Source organism: Cavia porcellus, unplaced genomic scaffold (genome assembly GCF_034190915.1).
Source record: "Cavia porcellus strain 051 isolate PalLab524CR breed Dunkin Hartley unplaced genomic scaffold, mCavPor4.1 scaffold_14, whole genome shotgun sequence".
NCBI classification, from domain to species: domain Eukaryota; kingdom Metazoa; phylum Chordata; class Mammalia; order Rodentia; family Caviidae; genus Cavia; species Cavia porcellus.
This window is the reverse complement of record NW_026947497.1, coordinates 2,232,369-2,239,600: the sequence shown is the minus strand read 5'-3', so window position 1 is coordinate 2,239,600 and position 7,232 is coordinate 2,232,369.

Below are 7,232 nucleotides of genomic sequence, written 5' to 3'. Positions count from 1 at the left end.
GTGCTAATAGAAATGAAGGCCACTGGCATTTCTCTAACTCTACAACGAGAAAAGGTAGAGCAGCATGAATCCTCAACACCTTAGAAATCCAAAAATGCTGGCAATCACACCTGAAACACAGCCGCAGAGCCAGATGGGTGGCCCAGCCAGAAGAAGCTTCTGACAGGTGTCAGTGCAGGCGGGCACCGGGGAACCCTGGGGACGGGTTTTGTGAACATGAGGGCGAGAGTGTGCAAGAGTTGACAAGGTGTACAAGCTTCACAGGTTTCTATGTTTTCCCCATTTGGAAACAGAATAGTTTGTTCTTTATAGAGATAGCGTAGATAGTGTTTTGCACGCTATATGGCACATAATAACTTCTCAGTGTTGTCGGAGGAGGAAGATTTTTGAAAGTGAAATCACAGGTAAATATCAACCAATACCCAGAAATTAACATAACAAAAACTAGGACCTTTATATTTAGTGGTGCCTTGTTTTTACCTTATGTGTTATTAAGCTCTAATGTATTATTTTTCTAACTTACTGAGACATTTAGATTACTGACATTTAACATGTTAATGTAAAATATAAATTTACCTTTAAGTATTCCTTTAGTTATATTCTAAAAGTTTTGTTACATTATGTTTTAAAATGCATTTAACTAAAATGTTTTGTAAGATCCATTGTGATTTCATCTTTGACTCATGTTACTTATCAGTAACCTTAAAGTTACTTAAACTTATACCACTAGCCTTAAAATGTACTCTGTTCAGTTGTGATGAAATATTTAATTTTTCAGGAAAGTGACAGTATTAAATTTTATTCTCATATAAAAGACAATAAAATTGCAGTATATGTAACAGAATTAAAAGGAAGAGAAAAATACTATGCAAGTCCAAAGTGACACTGAAAGAGTTTAACAGGGCCCCTCACAGTTGTTCTGTCTTGTCCTTGATCGAACAAGTTGAGAAGGATTTAGACTATTTTAAAAGCTTATCAACAACCTGGATTCATTAACATATATGGCTAACCCATCAGCTGTAGGGTACACATTCAGGTTTATGTAGAATAGTAACTGTATTTTAGTATATCCTGGGTGATAACTGTATTTTGGTATATCCAGTTCAATAAGGTTATGGAACCTGAATCATTGTGATCTCCTGTGTGGAGCTGAGATTCCCACACCAACCAGGGGAGGGGATTCAGGGTTCTGAAGGGAGTTCTGACTATTCAGAGCCAAGGTTCAGAGCCAGGATAAGGTTGAAAGTCCAGGATCTGGAAATAGGGGCTGTGATGCTGCCCTGTGTGCCCACAGGCTGTGCTGTTGGCTCGGGGAGAAGCTCCCATACTGCAGGAGAGAGAGCTGGGGCCGCACCCTGGATGCGCAGGACCAGCTCCAGAGCTGGTTCTCCTTCAGCACAGATGACGCAGCTGGAGGGCGAGAGGAGACTGAATTAAAGTTGGGAACAGGAGCACCCAGAGTCCTTTCAGCTGTAATTTGTCACATAAAATACAGACCAGTAAAATTTAGGTTTCAGAAAACCAACACATACTTTTTAGTGTATATAGTAGGTCCTACATAACATAAGAGCTACACAAAGTAAAAACCTCATTGTGTGAAGTTCCAGTTTAAATGATGTCTTGCGTTTTTACGGGCCGATCTTGTGTGTCTGTGTAAAAGAAGTCTTGGGGAAAAGCTGCTAAGTGGGACTGCGTGACTGTTATTCAGACTGGAGAAATTATGGCCTGTTTAGAGCAGAATTTCAGTTTGGCCACATTTATCTTGCGTAGGAGACACAGCAACAGGAAATAAATCAGGACGGAAGGGGACAAAAGGCCACTGTCATTCCTCACCGGCTAAAGACTGGAGGGCTGTAACTGCTCAAAAACATGCACTGATAAGTGATAAATTATGAGTTGAGGGGGCAAGCAACATTCAGAAATGAATAGAAAGGGCTGAATGTGGATTGATTTCTTATCAATACAGCCTTTGTGGCTGAGGTGTGATGTAAAATTATGGATCCATGGGTGTTGCAACACAAGTGTTCCGGTTGCCATAACAACACAGTAATACCTTATAATGTCACTTTTTAGCACATTGTTGATGACTCCATTATTTAAAGCTATGGTTGCTAGGAGAACTAAAATGCTTCCCATGCGTAGATAAAGCACTGGTTACCGGCAGAGCTCAGTTATGACTTGGGGCTGCTACGCGAATGCGCAGTGCGGTGAAATGCATCATAAACACAGCAGAGCACCCCTGACTCTAGCGCTGAGAACTCCCAGAACTCACAGGCTGGGGACCAGGCGTGTCCTGTGGGATGAGGGAAGTCCTCAGCCCTCTGCTCCTCGCCGGGATGGCTCTGAAACCTCTCTGGCACCTCCACAGCTGCCCGTGCCTGCCGCGCTCTCGGTGGCATCTTCGGTGCTCATTTCTGTGTTCTGATTAATATTAAAGAGCTCTCTTTTAGGGACAAAATTCTTTCTTTCCATATTAACCTAAATTGCTTTGCGAACATATTACTTAAACACTCTCAGACATGAACGACATCTTAAAATAATGTAAATCTGCAAAATTTCACTCAACTTTTAGTGACACATTTAAAGTAGGTACTAATTTCTTATGGCTGATTATGCTATTTTGATGAAACTTCTTTTCCATTTGAGTGATCCGTGTAGCAAGGACTCCTAAGACGCAAGCCCTTTGGGCGATGCTGCTGCTTCCTCTGGAAGGAACAGCCACTCATTTTTGCAATGGTTTTCTTTCAAACTACTGGGAAACGTATCTGGTTAGGGCCTTGTAAGCTCATTTGTACTGATCCAGCACAAACGCAGCATTCTAGCCTATATTTGATCCTCAGTTTCCCTTCCTGTTTAGTTCGGGACAGGTGAAGTTGTACCCTGTTGGTAATGGTAGAGGGGTGGTTGCATCACTGAGTCAGGCCTAACAGTCAGTGGTCATACAAACAAAGCTGCATAGGCTCATGCAAGTGCTTCATATGTATCTATGAAGATAATTTTACACAGGCGTGCATTTTACACAGGCGTTGCAGTTAAAAATGTCATTCGTCCTTGGGTAGCAAAATTCTCAATCTTTAAGCATCCCATGGGAAGGGGGAGGTGTTAAGATTATGTCACCTCAACTTTTCAACCTGAGCAGACCCTGCTGCAGACAGGACGCCCCAAAACACTCCACTTCCATCTTTATTTCAATGCCCTTCCCTTTCCCTCAGCATCCCCCCTCCAAGTGGAAGCCTCCAAGCTCAGCGTGGCATGTATTAACACCATTTCACTGCCTCTCTGTGCTCTCTGAGTTTTGCCTGGTACTCAGCTCCCTCACCCAGAGGAGGGCTGGACCAGCTGGGAGACTCCTTCATGTTATGGGTAAGGATCAGTCAAGGGTGGTCATGGGTGCTTCTGCTGAATGTGCCTCTGGAGTTTCCTGCATCCACTCAGCCAGCCATTCAGACTCACCGAGTTCAGCCTGGACTGTATCACATTTCCAGGGACCTGCTCTGATGCTGAATTCCCTGTGAGCCGAGATTCGGAGAGAGAAAGTTGATCCCACCCGGCTCTATCTGTGGATCCCAAGAAGCTGCACTAGACTCCAGGCCACAAGCACAGTCTCATCTCTGCTCCCAAGAAATAGGGAGCTGCTCACCAACCCCAAGGGCTGTTTGACCTGAGCTTTTATCGGGTCACAGTGAATAAGAATAGAATGAAAAGCTGGTAGGAGGTGAAGGTGGTAATCGTTGTGTTTCCCTGAGTCCACTTGTCCTCCACAACATTCTACTCTCCCCATGGTCCAGTCTTTTGCTTTCCCATGATCTCTCCATAAGCAGAGGCCACAGTTACTCCTTGCAAATCAGTTGAATGTCTCACCTTAGTTTTCAACATAATTTGCTCACTTATTCCCTTTTGTGCTGTGCCTTTAGGAATTGCCCCCAGATCTGCTCATCCCAAGATACACCGCTTTCCCTGCCACCCTGCCTACAGTGGCCCCAACCTCATGGTAGAATAAACTCTGTGTCAGTCAGGATTTTACTAGAGAAACAGATAAAACACGAAATATACAGATGTATCAGAAATGGCAAGATTGGATTACGATAGTCACAGAATTGGATGAGGAAGAATGCAGAGGATGTCTACACACTGGAGGCTGAAGGGTTCAGTCCAAAGTCTGAAGCTCACTGAAGTGTGTGTGTGAGCCTGGGTCTGTGGTGGAAGGCTGAAGAGTCCATGCTGGGAGGATCCAAGGTGGAAACTGACGAGAACCCAGGAAGTGACATCCAAGCTGAAAGTGAAGACTGGCGCTCCTCCAAAGAACAGAAGCCCATTCATCCTCCCCATTCCTCTTTGTTTTTGTTTTTTTTTGTCTTTTTCCTTTTTATGGGTACCGGGGATCGAACTCATGACTGCCTGCTTGCAAAGTAGGCGCTTATGCCGCTGAGCTAAATCTCCAGCCCCCCCATTCCTCTTTTAGACCATCCAGGGAATGAACCATCCTGGGGCAGGTCCTCTGTACCCTAGGGTGCAGAGAGCCTCACTAAGGTAGATTCTCCACACCTTAGGGTGAAGAATTGTTGAACCAACTAAACTTCTCAAATGACACAATAAATCAACCACTACAGTCTCCAAGGCCCCCGGACGCCCTGGCTGCCATGGGAAAGACCTGGGCTCTTTCTGCCTGTCTGGTCCGTGGGAGACCTGGCCTGTTCCAAAGTCCACGGGAGCCCCTGATGGTGGCTTGCCTAGGTCAAGCAACGCTGTGTTCAAACCAAACACACTTTAAAGTCAGACTGTCAGTTTCCTCTTCCCATTTCGGAAGCCTAATGGTTTTCTATACCTATTATTAATCTTAGTTCTCAAGGTTAGCATGTACATTATCAAAGAAGGCAGGGATTTTGAACTTCTGCATTGCTTTTACTTACTAACTACATTTTTGGTTTGCTGTTACAAGGAACCTCGGAAGAAGCCCTGTCTTCACCCATCCCAACTCTTTGAGGCCAAGCTTTTATCCTCTTGAGTCTTTTGGAATTGCTCCCGCCAGGGCAAGGCTCACCCCTACTGACCAGCTCTCTGGCATTCGAGATCTCCAGGTTGCCACTGACCTCTGTCTTTCCTCACAAACAGGCATATTTCGCATCCACACTCTTGTCTAGGGAGGGACTGTAATGTGGCTTTGTGTATTTCATGGAAATAGCACTAGAGCATTACTAAAGTAGTGGTCGTCTTGATGGCATGTAGCTTGTCTTTTGCTCCCCATGACTAGAATGCATGAGCGCTTTGATGATTATTCACTGGGGATCAAGTTCATGTTGTGGCCCTAGACATTTGGTACAAAATAAGAAGTAGGAGACATTCACTCACCTTTATAGAATCGGCATTCGTAGGATGAGGATGGCTCAGAGTTGAGAAAATGGAAGCAGTAAGTTTGGAGTGACCTGACACCCGGGAACTGTCTCAAAAACTCACCTTTGTTTGACCTAATCACAACGTGTTAGAGGAAGTTTCCTCGTGGATTAACTTGTTGTGAAATCAGGCAGTCAGACTGTCAGTAGAACCACCCCCCTCTTCCATTTCCCTCTTAACTTCCCTCCATGCTCTGCTACGGCACGTACTTAAACCATTTAAAACAGAACATTGTCTTCCCACAAGAAAACGTGATTATCCTTTCAGCCATCTCAGGCAGGATTATAACACTGACTGACACAGATGCTGTTTGAATTATTTTGTGCATAATGTTTTCCCCTGATGGTTTCTGAAAAACAAGACACAGAGAGTTTGCTGTGATAACTGAGATCGTCACTCACCCTTAAACTACAGAGTTCAGGCTTTTCGTACCCTGATGAATTATTGAATTTGCAAATCTGATCTCCTGAGATACAGAACAGTGACATTACAGAGCTTGATTTGAACAGAATATGATGCCCCTTGTCAGCCAATTCCAAGCAAAGGACAGGGATGATTACATTCTGAAAGGAGGCAGACTGAGGCAGGGGGAGTTTTTGGCTACATGTATTGCGTGAACTCAGATACTGATCTTAGGTGTAATATTGAACAGAGATTTCTAATAAAAGAAAGCAAAACAAAGGAAATGTAAATTTAAACAATATACGGAGAATAAAGTCATCTGATATTTGTCCAAGATTCTCAGCCAGACGTGTAGGGGATGTCCTCATGCTGACGGTGATTTGGGTTATGTGAGCCCAGAAGCTCACTAGAAGCTTGGCTGAGTGGGGCTGCAGTGGCCTACTTAGCTTTCTCTACTTTCTAGAAAAAGTCAAGTCAGAACAGAGCTTGCTCTTGACTAAAGGATACAAACAGCAAAGTGATACATGATTCCATGTTGTATTTTTAAAAGAATTTTAAAGAATTTCTTTGTAAAGGAAATTCTTGGAGTTATACTTTGAAATAATGGTTGATTCAAATCTACTTTCTCTTCCTTCCCCAACTGGCTACTAAAAGTGAAAAACTCACAACACTCCTGAAAGCGGACACTGGCTATCCATCATCAACCTCTGGGGAAATTTCTGTGAAAAACAGTGCCAGTGCATCAGGATAAAGAGAGCCAAGAAATAAAATCTCCCACCTCATTAGAGGAGCAGCAGGGCCTCTGGTCCACTCTGCCACTCAGGATGATGACTCGGCTGAGGCCAGATGTGCTCTCCACGCAGGCCCCATCCTCAGTCCAGCACTGCAGTCACTGGCCTTTGTTACCTGGAGGTGGCGGGAGGAGAGGAAGCTGGGTCTTAAGTCTCCCTTGTGATCTTAAACTTTTGGGACAGATGCCTGCTCAGCTCTGCAGGCAGCCCAGGGAGGAATCCCCAGGGAGTGTCTGTGTCCCAAGGTGATCTGCCCTGTTTATCCCACTTCAGGGCTGAGGACTCCAAGTGAAGGTGGGAGCATGAGAAATTTCCAGGGTCTCTGTTGCCAACCTTCACAAAGTCCAATTCCAGAGCCCTAGAAGGATGCCTAGAAGTCTCCAAACCAATGGTCACCAGATCTCAGGGAAATAGCACCCTGCAGCCCAGCTGCCACAAGAGCCCTCCCTGCCCTGGGCAGCTGAGCAGCTCTGCTGGGGGAGTCCCTTCAAATCAAGGAGCCCTGAAGGCTCCCCTAAGCCACACCCAAGATTTAGCTGTAGTGAGCTGTGCTGCTGTAAACATGAGTGTGTCACTGTAATATGATGTCTGTAGCCCTTTAGGGAAGATACCTAGAAGGGGAAGCGCTGGGTCAAACGGAATTTATAT